Source organism: Haliaeetus albicilla, chromosome 1 (assembly GCF_947461875.1).
Source record: "Haliaeetus albicilla chromosome 1, bHalAlb1.1, whole genome shotgun sequence".
In the NCBI taxonomy this organism is placed as follows: domain Eukaryota; kingdom Metazoa; phylum Chordata; class Aves; order Accipitriformes; family Accipitridae; genus Haliaeetus; species Haliaeetus albicilla.
In genome coordinates, this window is record NC_091483.1 from 1,223,589 (window position 1) to 1,245,396 (window position 21,808).

At 40.3% G+C, this 21,808-nt stretch overlaps 1 long non-coding RNA gene across 3 annotated transcripts in view; it reads left to right on the forward strand.

Annotated features, from left to right (window-relative positions):
* Positions 1-21,464, forward strand: part of LOC138687500 (uncharacterized) — a 78,095-nt gene extending 56,631 nt beyond the window's left edge. For 2 of the 3 annotated variants that reach the window (XR_011326713.1, XR_011326708.1), the window contains one exon: positions 18,591-21,464. This is a non-coding gene — a long non-coding RNA (uncharacterized lncRNA). The remainder of the gene's footprint in view (positions 1-18,590) is intronic. The other variant, XR_011326711.1, reaches the window with a different exon arrangement.
* Positions 21,465-21,808: the final 344 nt, after the last annotated feature.

Sequence of the window (21,808 nt, forward strand, 5' to 3'; positions counted from 1 at the left end):
GATAGAGTTAATTTTCTTCCTAGTAGCTAGTATGGCATGACACATGCTTTCGCACTTTTTTATTTCTGGAGCTGGAGAGGAGTATCCAGTGATCTCGGGACAATATTTTCTTTATGCAAATTTCCTTCTGTACAGAATATTAATCTCTGCCATTGGCATTGACAGACAAGAGTTCAAGTTTCATTTTAAATAGAAAGCTCTGACAGAGCATACATAACACTCTGCTGTGTTTATAAGATAGTTGTACTTATTCTTAATGACATTTAACTTTCAAAGTTGCAAACTCCAGGCATGTTAGTCCCTTCCATGGTGTCTGCTTAGGAACAACTGCGTAGGAGCAGTTAGCCTTCTTCACGAGATACTGTAGTAACAGGTATTTTGGTGGAAGGTTGTTTTACCTTATTGGATTTCAGCTTGAAACTAGTGTTTGTTATTGCCTTAAAAGAAATGTAATTATTTGTTATCATAGCCAAAATGTATCCCCTACAAACAGTAGCTGCCAGCTGGTACTGGGTTTTAAAAGTCTTATAAATTGAGATTTCCAATTATTTTGGCAAAAGCCCAGGAGAGTCTTAGTTTTGTTATATGCTACTCTGTTTGCGGGAATTCATATGGATGCATTCCATCTCCAGTAAAAAGTTATATTATGCCGCAGGTGTACAGCACACAAAACCAATAAAATAAAAATCAAAGCCTCACAGGTTTTAGCCATTGTCCATTTTTCATAGCTTACAGTGTTGGCGGGGATCGTATGTTCTAAACCAGCATTGGGCAAGATATCCCGTTCACTTGCCTAGGAAGAAGTGACCAGTTTTAGCTGAGGAGCGCAGAATATCCTTTCTCCCACTGCCTGTCTCCCCACTCCTTTCCCTCCTGCCCCAAGGACGGAGCTGCTGCATCGCTGCGCGCCTGGGAGGGCGGTGGGAGTCAAACCAACAGCTTCATCGCCAGCACCATCCAGCCAAGTCCCACGGAGAAATAAATCTCTGCACAAGAAGCAGTTACTGACCATCAGCCCTGCAGTTTCCTGAAAGGCCAAGGCTGTGATTGCAGCTCACCTCACCCTGGGAAAGGTCTGAGCTCAATTTCTGTGGAAAATTACAGCTCTCTGAATACTTCCTAGCTCCTGAGTTAAGATAGTGAAAAAGGGCTCTCCGCTTTCAGTTTGTTGTCTTGAGAGGAAGGGCGTTGCGTTTGTGAATTTTTATTTTCTGTACTCATTTCACCGCTCCTCCGTCTTCTCCGTTTCTGCACCGAATACCAAAAAAGATGCAGGCATTTGCTTTTGACAACTTTATAAAAATAAATCAGCATATATTATTTACAAAATGTTCAGTCAGAAACTGTAAATTAGCCAGAATTTTAAAAAAAAGATTGGCAGGGTACCTAGATTTAGTATTTGACTAAGTGCACAAAATTGGAATTAAAATTGCCTGCAGGTATAAGAAACATAACATTTACTTGACTGCCAGCTAATTCACATTCAGCGTTTGCTTTTTCCAAATTTCTTGTTTTCTTTACATTTCCATTTATTCCTTCATTAACATGAGCCACTTCCAATGAAATAATTTAAGTCAAGAATGCCCCAGCAAAGGCTTTTCAGGTATTTGCAGGGGTTTCTTTTTTAACATATTTCATATTTTTTAACGAATCACATGAGATAGATAGAAGCATGTCACACAAGTAACTTAAATGGGACCGATCAGTATCTGAAAAGGGAAAGCATGGGCTGTAAAAGGAGCTGCATTCTGGAAAAGCATATTTCCATCTCCCCTCACTGGAGACCCCAGGCCTCAGCACCAAAGAGGCACAAGCTGTGAGTCATGGGGACCTGCAAGGGAATTTTCCTATTGAAATGGTTCTCTAGGAAAAGTGTCCCTCCATCTCAGCAGGGTGGAGCCTGGGAACTGATAAGAGCAGCAAGGGAAAAACAGCCTCCGTAGTCTGGGGAGGAAAAGGGAAAGGAGGGGCAGGATTGGTGACTTTCACCTTCAGAAAACAGCATGTTGAGATTGCATTGGACTGGGAAAAGAGAAAAGCAGAAATCCCTTCTCCTAGGCTTATCAGTGGGGTCCTGTATTGGGTCTGGCTGAGATGGAGTTAATACTCCCCATGGCAGCCCTCATAGCACTGTGCTCTGCATCAGTAGCTAGAAAGGTGTTGATAGCACACCAGTGTTTTGGCTACAGCTGAGCAATGCTGGCACAGCATCAAGGCTGTCTCTCCAACATTTTTGCCCCCCCCCCCAATGGCAGGCTGGGGCAGGGCAAGATCTTGGGAGGGGACATAACCAGGACAGCTGACCTAAACCAACCAAACAGATATTCCATACCATATGACGTCAGCTCAGATATAAAAGCTAAGTAAAGGGAGACGGAAGGGGGGGGGCATTTTGTCTTCCGGAGCAACCACTACGCGTACTGAAGCCCTGCTTCCCGAGAAGTGGCTAGACATCGCCTGCTGATGGGAAGTAGAGAATAACAGCATTTGTTTTTTTTCTTTGCTTTCGCGCGCGCAACCTTTGCTATCACTTTATTAAACTGTCCTTATCCTGACCCACGAGCCCTTTGTTATATTTTCTCCCCCCGTCCAGCTGAGGAGGGGGAGTGATAGAGCGGCTTTGGTGGGCACCTGGCATCCAACCAGGGTCAACCCACCACAGTCCTTTTTGGCGACCCAGGTGGGACACCTGCATAATAAAACCATTCACATCAATGCCTGGTAGGGAGAGGGATCTCTCCCCATCCTGGATGGAGGCCTTTGGTACACCCTGTGCCCAGCACATCAAGCTGCTGCCTGTCCTTCCCAGAGCCCTGCAGCAGCATCCTCGCCTGACCTGGGATTCCCGAGACGATGTCTATGGATACTGTCAGCCAGGGCACTGCGAGACCAGCCTTTTTCTTTCGGTGAGGATGTTCAACAGGTTTTTCCATACCCCTCACAGCATATTCCTCCTGGTTTTAGATGACTGAGGAATAAAAGCATGGTTTCAAAGCCTGAAACCGATAATTTTGTCAGAGCTTCTGGCTGGTATTGGGTGTGTTGTGCCCCCCCCCCCCCCAAAAAAAAAAAAAAAAAAAAGTGCTAGCAGCCTGAGGAAGGCAGTATGCACTTCCACAGTCTACAGTGTTAATCATTCCTCTTTCAGCAAAGAGCCGGGAGCATTTGGGGTGGGCCAGATTGCAGGTTTGGAGCGAAGAGGGTTATCAAATGTGGAAAGTACTTAATGCAGTAGGGGACTTGTTTGCTAAATTGCATGACACATACCATTGCGATTCACAACTCTTTAGTTTTGAGATCTACAGTGAAAACAACTGAAATATATATTGAAAATATATATATATGAAATATATTTAAGCCAGTGTGTTCACCTGAAGCACTTTAGCAGTATTATGTATACTAATTTAAACAGCTTGATTATGATCAAAATGCAGGAGCATAAAGCAACCTACCTCAAATAAAAGAAGTGTGGCTGTGTGTATATGAGTTACGACAACAGAAAAGAGACCGCTTCTTTGTATGTTGTTAAAAGCACCAGTATAACCCCAGTCTGGCCAAACCTAGGCGTGTTTTAATGAAACTCATGTTGTCATTTCTCTCTTTCTTTTCCCTCCTGTTGCAAATCCACACATAAGACCTTCGTTTCCTACCCCAAATTTTGCCCTTATTCATGAGCATTGCTCAGTCTGACAGGGAGACAGAGCCAAATCTGACCTTAAATATTTGATAGAGGTCTTCTTGTAAAAATACATGATTTACCAACAGCTGCAGTGATTCTACAACAAATACGTTAGTGTATCGGAGGACTGGGACACAAGTTTGTTTAAACAAATCCAATAAAGCTATCATGGGAAACTGAAGGAAGTGGGTCACCAGTTTCCTGATAATATTTATGACAGCCCATAGATAAGAGAACTGGAAAGGAGGCCCCTCTTTCTTCCATAGTTTATCACACGGTTAATGCAGAAAGACGAATTGTTGTAGGATAAACTCTGATGTCATGCGCTAGCTTTGTCACTCAGACCATCTGTGCAAAACCGTATATAATAATGTGGAATTTGGGGCAAACACATGATGTTTAAGATTAAGATTCTGAAGGAAAGAAGGGAGAGAATGATAGATTTCTGTAAGGCACGTATTCTGAAGGCAAAAGGGGACCTGTGAGCAAAGAGCTCTGTGCTCTAAGACCTAAGAAGTATTTGGATGTAGTTCCTCTGGCTCAAATGCACAGAAGCATTAGGCAATTATCACCCACTGATTTCAGGTCTGAAACAAAGAAAAAGCTGGACTGATGGCTCTGGACTTTGAAATGCTGTTCTTTACTGTGGCACACAAGCAGTATGGATACCCTCAGCAAAAAAAAAATGTTAGCTTTAAGGAGAAGTAATTCTGGCATCAACAGCAAAATGAGACTACCATTAACAGTAGTGACTTTCTCCTTCCTTTCGCATGCCGAGCCATATGCAGAAGCGTCAGGCCATGTGCAGTAGTGAGCAGCACACACATCCCATTATACACCACAGAGCAGCTGGGAAGTCTAGGAACAATTTTAATGAAATGACAATAGTGTCTAAGCGCCAAAAAACACTCCTGGCAGCAAATCCCTGCTTCCCAAGTAGAAATGAGCCACAGACTGGTAAGTGGATGGCTCTAATTCCTTCTGAGCCATCCATGGAAAGGTGACATAAACTGTGCACGTATCTTGTTTTTGAATAGCTAAGTGATCAGGCATAGGTACTGCTTAACTTCAGTGGGTTTGTCTTACAAGGACAATCTCAGAAGCTTCTAATTTAATGATAGGAAGGGTTAATAGGGGGATAGAAAGGCCCTGCTGAAACTTAATCTACCTATTATGTTTCAATAATGCTAATTTAATTTAATGAAAGCTAATATGAGCAGTGCCCCGTGGTGAGGGTAAAGGGTTTTGAACTGCAAGAACAATTTTTTTGGCTCCTCCAAATTGTGGTCCCCATAGCATGCCCAGCTGGAGCATGCTGAGGAACTCTTCTGGTGGTTCTTCCCTTCTCACTCACAAAATGCACCAGGTTAAGCTGGCAACAATATCCTTCTTTCACCGAGTTTGGAGAAGTTTTATGGTCCCACAGTCCTTCAAGGAGAAGTACACCAGAGACCAGGGCAGCCAGAGGGAAGCAAAATTCCCCCCTTTCCCCTCCCACCCCCAAAGCCTCTGGCATTTCAGCCATCACTAAGCTGGGTAGTCACCTTTAAGGAGAAAGTAAGTCCCTTGGGACTCCACCTGAGCTGCCTACGGCTTACATTTCTTGAGAAACTGAAGCCATCCTTAGCAGTGAGGGCCCCCTCACTGGCTGTTGAGATTTTCAGCTGATCCTTCTAATTTGTGCAAATTCCAGACCTATGGAGACTGGCGGTGGCCTTTCCACGGGGAAGGACACCGTTTCATTTGTAAAGAATAAATAGCGAAAAAGTATGACATGAACCTGAGATTTCCTCTTCGTTAACCCCTCTCTGCTGTATTTTTCCACGACTCTCCACATGGTTTTGATTTCAGATCTTCAAAATATATTTTATGTTCCTTCCCTGGCCTCCTTTGCAGGACTTTGTTTTGCAAAACAGAAAATATTTCCTGGGTTTATATCTTTGTCAGTAGCTTGAACTGGGGAAAGTCGTTTTTAAAAAGCCCAGCGCTTGTAGGAAGAGGAGCTCGTTTCTGCTTGTTTTCCACTACAGGGTGGCTCTTCTTTCTGCCTGTGGCCCAGAACGTCTTACACTTTTGTCTGTGTTAATTGTTTCCCGCATCGCTGTTTTTCTTCGTTTAAACCTTGGACCTACGTTGAAGGTGTGACTCGTTAGCAGTGGCTGTCCATAACCCATGACAGAAGACTCGGTGCAGACGTGGTTAGCGGTGTCACACGCCTCAGGAATGAGGAAGACCCGCTCCCGATGGAGAGCCAGCCTTCCTCTGGCGGCTGGAAACCTCCCGGCTGCCGAGCCGAGCAGCACCCGCCCAGTCTAGCAGGAAATTTGCCTGAAAGAGGAAAACTGTGTCATAAAACTGGTTTTATTTCTCTCGGCCGTCTCAGCCTTTGCGTGGTGGAGCAGGGAATGTAGTGGGAAACCAGAAATCGCCTAGGGCTGCTCCATACGAGCTGTTCTTGGCTGTCAGAGATGTCCCTGAGGCTGCCCTTGGTCAGGCTGAGGCATAAAGTAGTTCTTGAGTCATCAGGGGTTTAAGCGAGAGCAAAGTTTGTGTAAAGCCCGCCATTTCCCCTCTTGTTCCACACCAAAAGTAGCTGGAGTGCACCAGAAATAACAGTGCCCCGTTGGTTTTCAGTGTCTTGCCGTTAGATCTCCAAGCGAGCAATTTCTAAGTCAGAGATTCTAAATTTATTGCTTTAGCGCTCGTGTGCGACAAGGCATTTGGGGTAATTTTGTGGCTCCATTTCTGTGGTGAAGAAAGTCTGAAGGAGTCTATGGTAACCTGAAAACTGCCCGCGGATGTGCTGCAGGGAGGAGAGGGGAAGCTAAGGTTTTGTTTGGAAGAGAAAAAAAAATAAAAAATGATGAAAGCAAACATGAGCCAAGACGTAAAGTCTCATTTTGCTCCCATGTGCTAGTGCTTGAGCAGACTATTGTTCTCGACTCAGAGATTGGTTCTTAATTATGTTGAGCAGTGAATGGTTTGAATTACGGCCACATAGTTTGGTGAGCACAAGCCTGTTAAGAATTTCGGCTGGAGAGCAGCTGCGGGGCTGCTCTGAGATCACAGAAGGTGGCTGTTGCTGGAGGTGTTTTCAAGAGTTAAGAGGCGTGCACGCTGCCACCTGAAGTCCCATGCTTGAATGCTTTATCTAAATCTGCCCTTGTCTTTATTCTGCTATTTCAATCTAAAATAAAACATCTTGTATTTATTGTATCATCACATTTAGACACTACCATTTTGGAATCTCCTGTGGACATCATCAGATCCAGATGTTTCCAAATGTCATCATCCATACACTGAAATGATTACAAATGGAGATATATTTCTGTAAGCTGTTGCTACTCGGCGAAGATTGCCAGTTTCCACTGGCTTGGAGGAGACTTTTATTTTTAATGGGGTAGGGATGGCCCCACGTTCAGTACTGCAGATTTTTAAATTACACATATTGTTGCATGAAACACAAGTGGCTGCAGTCTCTGTTCGCTCATAAATTTGGACTGATTTCCTAAGAGGTTACTAATTTTAACACATGTAGCATGATTTTAATATTGGGATTACACAATGTGATTACCTATCTCTATCTGTAAAGAGTGTGATGTGAGTTCGTTATGCACTCTGATCAAGGAAATAAAAATACAATTCATTTCCAAGGAAGAACTATTTTTCCTTCACATCACTCCGTTTTCCTAACTTGTCTGACAACTGCACTGGTGTTCATCTGTACCGTACACAGCTCTGTCTGGCTTGTGAATGAATACTACTGCCCTCTACTGCAATGAATATCTAATTCCTGCTCAAAGTTGCATACTCTCCCTTCTAAATGTGCACAAAATACAGGGAAGTGAGTTATACGGATGCCCAGACACAAGCAGAGATACAACCAACAGCTCAGAAGTGGCAAAGGTTTATGCTGACCTCTTTGGCATTGCTCTGGATGTCAGGGCAAGATTAGAGTTCCTACAGTGGGGAAAAAGAAAACATGTACCATAACTTGCTGTTATTGTGCCCTAATTAGTAAAGTCAGGCTACATCTTAGATTTTCTCATCTGTTTACTGGTTTGGACACAAGCAAGTCAGGGATTCTAAATTCAGGGGTTTGGCCATCAGAATGATGAGTACCACAGTGCTAAAATTTTAGGTACTCTTCTCTCTCCTGAAAATGGCAACTCTGCGTCAAGCACTGTAGCTTTCAGGCATGATTAACAAAAAGTTAGTTATGCGCTCAAGAGTGAGACCCTGGGTGAGCCAGCATCCTGGGTGACAGATTACCTGTTGTGACTCTTGGGAACACAAAGAAGATGGTAGGAGAGCATCGTCTTTCTTCAAGCTTTCTGCTGTGTGCACATTGCACTGCGGGAAAGCGCTTATTTTTGCTAGGGAATTGTAGTCCAGTAGCCTCACCTGGATGAATGTGTCTTGCTGTTTGTCTAATTAAAAAAAAAAAAAAAAAAAAGAGAGAGAAAAAAAAGAAAAGTAAAATTATTTCAGGAAAAAGAATCAGGCTGTCTTAAATTATCATCTTATGACAATGTACTACAAAAATCACCTCAGTATCATTCTCTCCTTTCTCTGGCAGATGATCTTGATCAGGTGAATGTAAAGAAAGAGTTGAGAGCCTGTCAGAGATTGATACATAAACCTGTTTGTGCTGGATGTACAAAGCTGAAAATGCCAGTTTATTGCTTGGATGTGCAAGTTAGAGAAAGTTGCATCCCTTCCCTGATAGATGGGTTTAGCCCAAACCTAATGCCTATGTTTGGTTGGTTTGGGTTTTTTTTATTCAATACTGTTTATATGCCATTAGCTAGTGATTATGATGTCTTAAACCAAATAGCTGCAGATCATTAAAATACAATGCTCTATGTAGCAGCCGAGTGTGTCTCATTTCCTCCTGCTCCCAAGTGATTAATGGGCATATTCTTTCTGGCTTCCAGCCTCCTAAACCAGACTTGTACTTAGGGTTAAAAAACACTCTTGCCATTTACTGAGACATGGGGCCACTCAATACACACGGTGGAGGAGCAGACACAAGGGCACGACAAGGGATTGAGACTATGTGAAGACTGCACAAGTGTCACATGGCTCACGTTGCAAAAAATTACACTCAAAGCCTTTCTGAATGAAGTATATGCACCCTCCTTCATTAAGTCATTTCTGTCTTTACTCAGATTTGTCTTTAGGAGATTGCTAAAGCCCCAAACCATGTTGCAATGATTAGTTGGCTTTTTCATAGAATAAAAATTTAGAGATAATAAATATGCTTCAAATGTACAGTGTATGAGTTCTTTGTAAGTGCATGCTGCTGTTTCCCCAAGATTTTAAAGAGACAATTAAAAAAAAAAAAGAAGAGCAAGAGGAGGAAAACTATCCAAGAAATTCCTTGGAGAAGAGTTTGATGTAGTAGGTTAGAGACCTACCTATGCCTCATGGAAAATTTGAGAAATATTTAACTGTATTTGGTGATGTTTCTTGTCACACTTAAGACTCAAAGAATCCAAGAAGCAAGGTAATATCTGAGACAAATAAGCCCTCAATACTGAAAAAGCCTTTAAATAAACAACAGGTTGTGGATTCTATGTCAAACAAAATTACATTTACCTTTTGTAGGGCAGCTACTAACTTTATATTACATTAGTGATAACATAGTAGCAGCAAAAAAAAGAAAAACCTGAATTTATATAGATGCAAAATAATATTAAATAAAGAAAAAAATACAGACTGTATTTAATTTCAATCTAGGTTTACAATGATGGAAAGAAAATCACCTTTACTACTTATTAGCTTTTGATAATGTATATTAGACTTTATTTTGGAATTCCAAAAATTGCACTTCAATTTTATTGTGTGGAATGGACATTTAACTTAGTAGTCTGGCTAATGTTGACAATTTCAATAACTTAACATTTGAAATTTAAAAAATGGCTGAATATTGAAAGTCAAAATAGACCCAGGTAAACTTAGTACACAGTTAGAATTTTTCTTTTCTTTTCTTTTTTTTTTTTTTTGAGTCAGCACATGTTTTATACTATCATCTCCAGTGTATTTTCTCATTGACCTGGTGATGAATCTATGGCAAACTTGTGCAACTTCAATAGCTGAAAAACTCAGCAATATGAGGAGCTGCCAGATTCCAAAAGCAACTGATCCTACTAAATTGGAAGAAATTGGTAATGGGGGGTAATTTTTATCAGAATTACACATGCTGTAAGGATATTGTTTTCATGAATGCTTACTGCCAAGTCGGCTAAACTATGCTCAATAAACTCTAGACACAGGGGACTCATCAAAGTATTCTTCATGAGAGGTCTTCATGTTATTGGTCAAGGTATAAAAGCTCTTGGGGAGGAAGGGTTGTTGATACTGAGAAAAATGTTTCATTCAGCATCATATGTGTGTATCATATGGTGCTGTGAGAAAAGACTCTGTCAATATATTACTGAAGCAATACTATTAATAGTACTGAAAATCATATGCAAGGATACTTGAAATTAAGAGGATGAGAAACATCCCTTGCTGAATTAGAGCTGAAGTCAAAAAACCCAGAGGTCTTGTGTCTCCTGTGTAATTGATTAAGTAAGTCATCTGCTAATTCTCAAATAGAGTCTTTTGGGGAGGATTCCTCATGTGACAAAATGAAATTACCCCTCATGTCTTTGCTGGAGACTTGATTTCTCTCAATTGGTCTTGGGTAGCAATGAAGAAAAAGAAAAAAAAGTTAGCTGAATCTCTTTGTAAACTCTCAAGCTTAAAGACTCAAGCTAAAACTTTCTGTTAATCCAGCACATGATTTATTTACTGTAAACAATTCTGAAGCATGGGAAATGGTTTCCAGAGGACTGAACATGAGGTTTCTGGACAAACTGAAAAATCTTTTTGTAATGAAAGACTTGTGGATTGAAATTGTTAAAAGAGATTTTTGTTTCCAAATTCGGTATCTGGCTTGACAGGTTTAGTTGGCCTTCTCAATCCATTCCAAAAACATGAACCACTGAGTGTATATACATTAATCAAGGCTTATGTGTTTAGTGGCTCATAAGGCTGTAAAAGCAACATTTCTTTCCTTTTTGGACACTAAAGCACAGAAAGCAGGCAAAGGCTGGTTTCCTTTCACCAGCCAACAGCTTTCTCTGTTCAACTAATAGTGATGGTGAATTGGGTATAGGAAAACTTGGTAGCATCATTCTGTCTATACAGGTCAGGTGTCTACAGAGACATGACATGTTGGTTCACCGTATTGTTTTTGAAGAAAGCATGGAGAACAGAAGTGAAAGCTGTAGAAATTGGCGGGTGCTTAAGGAAAAGAAAGTTCAACTATCTTTGATCCCCTGCTTTCTTTGAAAATGTCATCTGAACAAAGGACGCAAAGGATGTTCTAAAAAAAAGTCAAGTATAACTTTCTTTCTTTACAGTTACGCACCCAAGTTGTGTAACTGGAGAAGTGATGAATTTAACCAGTGGGCTAAATGACTAAATCAAGGAAGTGAACATGGACATTTTGAAAGGGATGCGCTCAGTGACAACTAGATTAAGAATGAGACATCACTTCCTGTGGCACTGAGACTTGCAGTAAAAACCTTTTTCTACAAGAGACTAGAACTGTGGTCAGGAAAATGGTACAGCTGATTGTAAACATTGCTCATCAGAGAATGAAATATTCATTCTTAGTCTATGCTGATGAAAATAAGATAAAACAATTTACAGTTTATTATGATTTTTTTTAATTAGTAAAAAGATCTTAATCGAGCAAGACTTTTTTTAATAAAGAACTGCAGAGGTCTGATTGTCAATCTAAATATCCATTGTAAGAAGGCAGCCATAGTGATTTCTGAAACAGTTGATAAAAAATTTTAACATCTCTTCTGTTGATATGATAGTCTTCTTTCTACATAGCTGTAATGTTGCCGAATAATTTTCAACATGAATCAATTGTTTATTGTCATTATTAGGTAATGTAGAATTTTTATTCTTCCCCTCTTCCTTTCTCTCTCTTTTAAATGCTGCCCTCCACAATTATTTTGGACTGTATCTTGTACATAAAAACATCAATAGAAAAAATTCTCAGAGACATGTACTAGTGCACGATCTGCTCAGTGGAAGCATAATTCTGTTCCTGCAATTTCTTACCCTGCAATGCTTCATTTCTTCAAGGAATTTTGTTCCTTACCTCCAAAGAGAGGTTAGGAAATGTATATATAAAGCGACCTTGATGCTTGGACCTTTCTGCTTTGTCTTTAAGTAATTACTCCCTTAGAATTTTGAAAAGATTGCAGCTTAGTCTTGCCCTTGATTTGTTTTTTCTGCCTGTAAATTCTTGCTTCTAGGTCTCACTCAGCAAGATTATTGTAAAGAGAAGGAAGCACATTTTCTCTTAGTGATATGCTGCCAAAATTGCTGCAGGAAATTTCCTCAAATCTTGTTTTTGTGATTCATGTGATATTTTTAAGGTAGAGTATTTTTTCTCCTATTTCCAGAGTCGACTACACACAACCAGTGCTATACAATTTCCATTATTCTGTCTAATTAAGTATTAGTAAGTGCCTGCTGGTTTTTTCTGCACGTGGCTTTTCTAGCTGGATGTTTCATGGGGGCTTTTTAGTTGTTTGCTTTTTTCCCCAGCACTGGTAGCAGCAATAGATAATCATCTGACTGAATCCCCTGGCAGCGACATCTTGAAAACTGCTGAGCATTGTGTGCCTGTGAGGTGGTCAGTTATGTGAGCATGAATTTCTTCTTGGAAGTATGCCGCATAGATACAAAGCGAGTGGATTTATTTTTCTTCCTGAGGTGAACCAGTCTCTCCTGACCTTTGGAGGTCTGCTCTGGACTAGGAACCAGTTTCTCCATGGCTGGTATTTGTGGTGGGATGGGAGGCAGCAGAGGCAAAGAACAAGAGGCTGAGGGAAAGAGTGCCATAGAAATATTTGGATTAAAAAGGCTGAGGTCTGAGCTTGTCTTTTTAATCCTGCTTGGCTAGACTCTCTTCTTACTGATGTATGTACAATGGTAATTTAGTGGAAGACCTGCAGCTTAGAGGAATTATTAAGTGACACGTGAAATACATGAACAGCACGGGCCAAAACTAAGTGATTGGCAGGTAATCCCAAGTTTTCTTCCCAGAGAGCTACTTAATGTGTGAGACTTTGAGCTGGGGACAAAGCATCAAAATCGGTCAGTGATGCACTTCTCTATATGGTTCAGTAAATGTAATATGGAACAGAACTTCCTCTCTGCGTCACATAGAAGGCGTTCGGGACCTCAGGTGGCTTTTGGACTACTCTAGGAAAAATCCCTTGTAAAGTGTACACTGGCAGATGAATGTGGTTCTAAATAAGTACCCAAACTTGAATTAAGTAGAAGAGCTCGAGCTGTTCAGACAGTGATATGGAGCAGAAAAGTCACGGAAGTCCTACCATGTTGGACTTCCCTAGGACATGCTGATGCTCACTGAGGATCAGTTCTGACTTTGACTCCTGTGATGCCAACTGTTGCACAAATGATAAAGCCCCATGGAAGTATGGGGCAAAAAAGCAATAGATTCAGTTTTGAATTAAGGCTGTAAGGGGATTTCGGCTGAATATTTAAGATGAAGTCAATTATTTGTACAGGAAGCTGGCCATTTACCTTCCCATGTTTATCCCTCATTACTGCCTGGTTGTATGCAGCAGACATTGAGTTGGCAAACTGTAGTTTTTCAGAAATTTTAAGTGAACTTACTTTGGCACTAAAATACCATATTGCTTCATTTTGCATGCCTGAGTTGTACAATTCCTGGCGGTAAAAGTTGCACTTTGGGGTTTTTGTATTCATTCTACTTAAGACACTGAAATAATAACTGGTTATGTCTCTCCTGGCAAACTATAAGCCAAGTGCCTGATTTCCCCTTTCTCATACACCAACAGAAGGTCACCACTGACATCCAGTTAATAGGACTCCCTTGATATGAAAGTGGTGTGAGAGTAGATTGAATCTCAAATGTATTTGCAAGTTTAACTTAAATTCATCAGACCTGGGGCTATTGAAGTACAATTATTATGTATATGTTTGGCAACATTTGTCTCCTGGTTAATATTTTTATGTTCAGACGTTATATTACTTACAGATGCTTTCTTTCTGCTTATTTAGCAGATTTCCATTTTTAAGCAATTTCATGTAATTTTGCAAATATTTAGTAAACATTACAATACTTGGATTTTTCAACTGGTGCAAAACTGAACTGGCTCACTTTTAAGTTAAAATCTTATTGCACTGTAAAGTCTATTCTTTCTTGTTGTTTTTAATTAGCATAGCATTCTTCAATTTAATGCAATTATGTATTTTCTTGTAGATACATAACACAGAAAAAGTACCGCTGAGTTCTTTGCTTACATTACAGTTTATAAAATTATTCCTAATAGCAAAGGGTAAATATTTCAGCTTTGTGTTCAGAAAAATGAATAATAATCAGTAAATCTTTTCCAAACATTTGGATTTGTCCACTGTAATACCCTACAAAGTTTTACTAATGTCAGTGCATAAAAGCAGGTTGCTAATCTATTAAGAACTGTGGCAGCCAGGTTGTGTAGGTGGTGTTTTCTGTTAAGAAGACTTATATTCTATGTATTTGAATGATTAAACCAGCACTAAAAACACATCCTTCTCTATCAAGCCTTTCAGGTTGACTGCATTTGGGATTCATTCCCAACTCCACCATGTTTTTTCACTGGAACATTAAAATGTCAGATAGAAAGAAAATAATTCACAGCTGTCTTGGGGCTTGATTCACCCGCCTCTGACATCAATTTTATGCCAGCATAACTCCAGTGAAAACTATGATATTACTCTGGTGCTGTACTGGTGTAATAGAGTAGCAAATCAGGCCTTAGGGGGGTTTCTTGGTTACTTCTAATTTTCTGATTAAAGCAGAGTTATTGAAACTCATAAAATCCATGTAACATTGTTGCTCCACTGTGGGCTATCTGCATCAGAAACCTCACTTCATTCTAGGGCTTAAGGAAATTCCCAGCTGGCCTCAGCTCAGTGAAGGTACATTCAGTCAAATGCTTCAGCAGGATTTTTATTTTTTAGTTTGCATATTATTTTAACCACATTCCAGAGCCTTGCAAACACAGAGGTTCCAAATATTCCATAGATTTCAGATTCTTAGGCAGATGTGAGGCACCATCTCCTAATTCATGCTTCTCTTCCCTGCCTCATCCGTCGTCTACATGCAGCCAACAAAAGAGCAGATTACTACCCAAAATATTTTCAGGATTGACCCTTTGGGCAGGAGAATTTGTTATTCACCGTCTATGGCCTGTCTCTGTGGTGTGGTTGTTCTGCCACAGTCTAAGGTCTTTCGCAGAGGAGTACTGGCATTCATTGGACCAAACTGTTACAGCTGGAAAAAGAGGTAAAGGATTTTTAATTTATTTTTTTTTTCTTTCATGGAACTGCTGCTATTCAGATTCTGCCCCTGAAATAAAATAAAATAAAATAAAAATAAAACAAAACAAAATAAAATAAAATAAAATAAATGAACCCCCCCAAACCCTACCTCCATAAGCAGAACTTCCCTCTGTTAAGGCATCATCTGCAGGGGTAGGTTAGTCAGCCATGTGGCACGAGCAGCGTCAGCCAGCTGCAATTCCCTCCCCAGCGTGGGGCTGCGGGAGAGCGTCTTGCTCTCCCCAGCCTGGCTGAGCACATGTAGGGCGCTTGCTTTATCTGGGGGAATCGATGTAGCATGCACATTGCCACCACTAAGTAGTTCAAGATCGTGAGTCAGAAACTCCTTAGTAAGTTACGCTGTTCAAAAATCATGCAACTGTTAAGAATTTGGGGGGGATTTTATTTGCCCCTTTGCCGTGCTATTCTAGTCCTTGTTTTTTTGTTTGGTTTTTTTTTTCCCCTCTGTGGTCCCAAGGGTTAGAAGTGAATTCTTTATAAATAAATGAAAACTGAGTTTCCCACGTCATATACAATTCTAAGAACCGGACCTTAACACCACCACCAAAATACTGGGGACTGTAGGTTGGATCAGAAGAACTGGCAGCTCTCTGACATGTTCATCTGGATCGTTTATGTTTCCTCCTCCGGGAGCAAGAGCTTTCTTTGAAAGCATTGCATCACTTCTCTCTGGGAGGAACACTTCGTGATGGGCAGCTTCTTGCAAAACTAGCCAGAGAGTTTTCAACAATACATAGTAGGGCTCAGCTTTCCAACGCAGCATCCAAACCTCCTGCGCAGCAAGGAGAGAAAAGAATGGATGTAAACAGAAGTGGAAAAACAATGAGGGGAATGATTGCACGAACTCTTTTCAGGTCTCGAAGAAGGTCCGGTCAGGTCTGGTCTGACTCGTTATTATGGTTTGTAACTGTGTGCGTGCCGTTTGACAGAGGGAAGGCTGAGGGCTCAGTTCTGTATGCAGGCAATCTGAGAAATGCTGGTGGCCTCAAGTTCTATAATATGCAGGCAATCTGAGAAATGCTAGTGGCCTCAAGTTCTATAAAATAGTGTTCGAGAACAGAAATTCTTCCACCACCTTTGCCTGCGGAGGCATAGAGGTTGTCCACTTCAGGAAAGTCAGCCAAGCCTAAAGTAACTCTTGAAGTCTGCAGTGTTTTTAGGAACAATCTCATGCATAACTAAAATGGTTTTTCATTTGATTCTGCTTTATTCAATACAGACGGTCCAAGGGATAATTAGAGAGATCTTTTATTATTTCCTAAGAGGCTAAAATTTAGAAGTGTAGAGACCTAGGCGATACAGAAAAAAATGTTTATGGGGGAAAAGAAAAAGAAGAAAGAAAAAAAGCTTATTTAATTTCAGAATAGTTCCTGGTACGCTTAAAGCCCTGAATGAAGATTTATGTTGGTCCCGCTTGATCCAAACGGGTTGCCTCTCCTTAATAACAAAGCTTTCTTTGAGAATGTTTAATGCGTATTGCTGCTGCCAGATACAACCTCCTACTTTTTCTAGGTTTTGAAATAGACTGGGCAATTCCTAAGCTTTCTTTGGCATGTGAAGATAATTCATGTGTTGGACTACAAACCAGCTGCTCACCCAAAAGTGCAGGAGGCCCGGCTGATGTAGATTTGGAATAAACAAAAGGAACTGGAAAATTCTGTAGAAGTAACATTTTAATGACTTTGCTTCTGCATTATATGATGGAAAATATCTTGTGAAAAGTGAATAGTCTGTGGAGGATTCTCTGCCCTTGGCCATAAAAAGGTTAGTTTTCTTGTCCCCTTACACATGTAGGCAGCAGATGATAACACAGAAAAAATGCTAATCCTAGCCATAGCCTGTTGAGAGGGAAAGGAAAAAAAGTGAGACTTAAGTAATAAATCTGGATAATATACTCAAAGAGCATTGGCACAGCGATGGCAGCAACGGCACAGGAGAGAGACTGTTCAAGCTGCACTGTGTCACACAGAAGCGTCTTCAGAAAATAGCACACTCGGTCGGTTTGTGCCAAAACTTAGCATTCTTGCTGGAGTGTCAGGGGATGCAGCGCCCCAGAAATACCCTTTAAAAGCCCCAGGCGTAATTGCTGGCCCTTGAAACTTCATGCCGGCGCTGATGTGAATGGAGGAGATTCCAGCAATAGGCCTGTTTCCATGGAGTATGTCAAAGAACAATGGAGCAGAAGACAAAACTTGGATGAAGCTACCCCCAGGAAAGGTTTGTTTTTGTTTGAAAACCGAGACAAAATGTACATAAATGAATAAACTGAAACGGCTGTAAATAGCCTATGAAAATATGCTACAATAAAATTGTTTAGAGTTCTTCTTCATTATCCCACTTCTCATTTGAGAGGATGACTGGAAAAGAAGATCCTGTATTTTTTTAAGAAATCCACAGGCATTACAGCAAATGAGCGCATTTTCCAGTTCAAATATTTTGAGTATTTTTTAATGTTTGCACAGGCTCACGATTTCTGAGCCCATGTAATAATCTGCAAAAAATCGCACCGTTTCTTGCTTTGCTGAGACTCACCACATGGCATACAGTTGAAAACACTTTGCTGTGGCATGTTTAATAGGTTGCAGAGTAGGCAGTACCTCTAGCCACATGTGGTTCCCTATAGCAACTGGGATGAGAGCAGATAAAATATGTCCTGCTTTCCCAAAGCAAATTGTATGGCTCTGTGGCTACCTGAAAGGAAAGACCACTTCCAGTTTAGCCACACAAACGTAATCTGTCTGTATTCTTAAATTTATGAGTGGCTACATTACTGTGCAATTAGCCTGGATTACCAAAATGTTGGATAAGAAGGGGAAAAAACCGTTTTCTTCTCATTATTTTTTCCTCTGAGCATACGTCTGCTTTACTCAGAGTTTCCTATACCTGACTCTTCAGTGTCTGTGACCACCAACAGAGTTTTCCCCAGCCCTAGCAGTCTGGTTTAAACGTGTGCGCTGTATATTCTCGTTGTCCAGAGGGTTCTGGTAAAGGCATTTATCTGTTGAATGACATGCAGCCTGCCAGATTCAACAGATGACAGCTTAAGCACAGCACTAGTGACCACCAGTGGTGTGGTTTTTATTTTGGGATCCTGCTCTTTCTTTTAAAAAAATTGTTGTCATTATTGACTTTTTTTTTTTTTTCCCCTTTTGCAAGCTGTTTCTTGTGAGTTCGTGAATCCTGCTGCTCTGTCCCATATTAAGGACTGATCTTGATTTCACGTGCACTAATTTCATGCTGCTCCTCCTCTAGCCTTCAGCAGTTTGTGCTCATATGAAATCCAAAGCAGGTGTTTGGGAACAGATGTGAATAAACAGGCATGGACACAAATACATGCCTTCTCCCTCCCTCCCTCTTTCTCACCTGTTGGCCATTTGCTAACCTCTGTTAAATTTAAGACATAGGGCACTTTAGAAAACACACTGATCACGACTCCCCTTTGTTTTTCTTCTCCTTTTTACAGGTGGAAATTTGTGGAAAGGGTAGCCAGATGCAACATGGAGACATAAAAAAGGCAGAGTGAAGGGACGGTCCTGAGTCATCCAGCCCAGACCTCTGGTATCAGCAGCAACCATGTCACGTACGTCCCCTTCGTGAGTGTATCAAGCTGCCAACTGCTTGGCAGCGTTGTCGTCCGAAGAATACTGCCCTGTCCTGATGAAGCTGAATGCAGTTCAAGTTAATCTCTTTAGGGGTGGCACACTGTTAACATAGGATGGTTTTAGAAACCCACAAAATTAAAAAGTCAGATGGATGCAAATGTGTATAGTGCAAATGCATCCTTCCACAACTCTGCGTATCACCACAATGGTTCTTAACGGGGATTTTCTTAGCAAACAACATATGCAAAGATAATACCTTCCCTGCTGGTACTGGCAGATATCCTCCTTTCTGACAGCCTCAGTTTCATTCACATGCACAACAGGGGGGGAAAGGATTATTTTAGCATACTTATTTTCTTTCCTGGTTCACATCATTCACGGAGTACGTACAAATAGGAAGGATGCCAAATTGTTTACAAGAAGATCAGAGGTGATTTGAGCCAAAACTATCAGTCCAAGTGCCCTCAGACTTTAGGGATTTTCTGATGTGGCTACGACTCCAAAAGCTGTGACTCAGCCCAATCTCTGCACTGGAGTGAATATCAAAATGAATATTAAGGACAAAAGCCCCATTCTAAGTTGTACTATGAGCTCCTGCTGAGTGCTAGACATGAGAAATCTCCCTGACTCTGTCAGCATAAAACTTTCAAGACACAGGTAATGTACATCATAAATTTGAGCTGAGAATTTTGCTTTTAAGTGTTTTTCCTTTGAAAATCTTACTAAGCTCCTATCTCCTTCCCCTTCCAGACCACCCGCAGTTACCACCCACAAGGCAGTCACCCCATGGTCTTTAGAAGTCATCTGTCATTCTCAGTATCATGCTAAGAGCATAGGTGCTAAGCCCAAAAAAATCACTTTAAACAGGTGCTTAATGTCAAAGATACAATTCGTATAATTAGAATTAATATTGACACCTATGTGTTTACTTCCTACTAAATGCCTGAATCTTGGCTATATACATAATAACAAAGTGATGACTCCATAGAGATACGGAGATTGGACATTTGAGGGAAGGAATTCTACCTTAAAGGAATCAATGGGAGGTATATCATCAGCTCTGACACACCAGCATGGTATCAGGGATGCTTATGTAAAGCACTCAAGCCAGTATCATCATCCGAAATGAAGCTGTGTATCAGGGAATATTGTAATGACATTTCCAGTACTCGTTTCCCTTTTTTTTTTTTTTCCCCCCCTTTGGATTATATGTTATATGTAGATTGAAACTGCTGAATAGATGAGTGGCAAGGAAGAATTTTCAAATAAATTAAAATAAAAGAAAAGGTTTTCGTGATTTCATATTATATTTATCCTCAGTCATATACTGCTGTATTTTTTTAAAGTATTCTTGAGACTAATGCTTTCCTGCTCAGAGGGTGGAGAGCTTCACCTATGCCCTTATCACCTCTGGTTTTGATGGTGGTCACCTTTTCTTTGATTTGTATAACGCTCATTCAAATACAGCTGCCATAGATAATCTTCCTTCCTTACCACTACGGTTAGGGCCACCCCTTCATTGAATCCTCCCACTGACTCATCGTTTGCAGCACAAGAAGAGCTTGCTTCTTGTCCTCGCTTTCAAAAGACAAATTCAAATTCACAATTTCTTGATTTTTTTTGTCATCTCTCAAGCAATTGCTCTTTGCTTTCATAACATCTTCACTATAGAGATACACGTCTGCAACATCTTGAGTTATTTTTTTCTATATTGTGTAGTGAGCATGCTATTTGAAATGCTGTCTTTCAACAGCCTGAAAAACTGCTTTCTCCTCATTTGGCTCCATTCTCAAGACTTAGCTCCTATGCCTCTACGTGTCTCCCATTAAGAAAAGAAAATTATTTGTGATTTGGAATTCTTTTTTACATTTATTTTTAAAATTTGAAATATGGTGTGATGTTGGTCATGGTATACATGTGTCTTAGGTTGGCTCCACAATGTTATTGCTGTTTATTGCTTCTGTCATCTTTGATTTCCCCTTCTGCTGCAGCTTGCACTTGTTGAAGCTTGTCTTAATTTCAGACCCAGATCCTACGACTTACACATCTGCTTACCTTTAGTCATTTGTGTATTTCCATTGATTCCAGTGAGAATACACACATACTTTAAATTAAGCACACGTGCAAGATTTTTGGAATTAAATAATGGGAAATAAAGTCTACTTGTTGTTATTTTTCCCAGCTTCAACAGCTAGCAGCTTCTGCAGGTGGTCAAACCTGCAGAGATTTAAAAACCATTGTTACTAAAGAAAAGATAGTCAGCCTGAAATCAGTAAGAGTTGAGAAAAGGTCTCGACAATATTAAGAAGAGAATTTTTTTATAGCAATAATAGTGGTGGGAGCTTTCATAGCAAGGGCTGTTCCAAGACAGTAGGGCTGGCAAAGACCCAACATTCTATTCTCTTTTCTCGAGGCAATACTCAGATCAGATACAGTTTTCCTCCCTTTATGTAAATCGGTGTTGTCAAAAGTAGGGGGCAGGAGGGCTAGGGGAAATAGTAGTTTGTAATTTTTGATGGGGAAACACCCCAATATAACTGGTGCTGGGTTGTTTGGTAATTGGAAAGGACTTTGTTTCCTAAAAAACAAAAACACCAAAAGGGCAGCAGAAGTTTCTGAGAAAAAATCAGGTGGAAAATCAGGTTGAAGAGCCATCTGTACTGTGAAGATTGACTATATTATTATAATTTGTTTTTCTTATTTCTGTGTATTTTCTTCATATTTAAACTATTACAAGGGCTGGAAACAACTCAAATTTCAGTCTGCATTAAGTAGCATTGTAACAGCACTTCAATTTAAAAAAAAGAGTTAATTTATAAGTTATGGTGTTCTAAATCACATGCCACATATTTAAAATTATTTGAATGAATTTAAACCATTAAAATCATTACAATTATTTGAAAAAACATCTTTTTTTTTTTTTCTTTGCTAATACAGGTTAGCAGTGGCAGAGTAAAATATGAGAGAAACTGAAAACTGTGGGAAGGTAATCTAATGATAATTTAATGTTGATTTAAAATTTCATTCTTCCAGAAGTGCATCTTTAAAACCATGATTCAAGATGTATAAAAGTTAAATA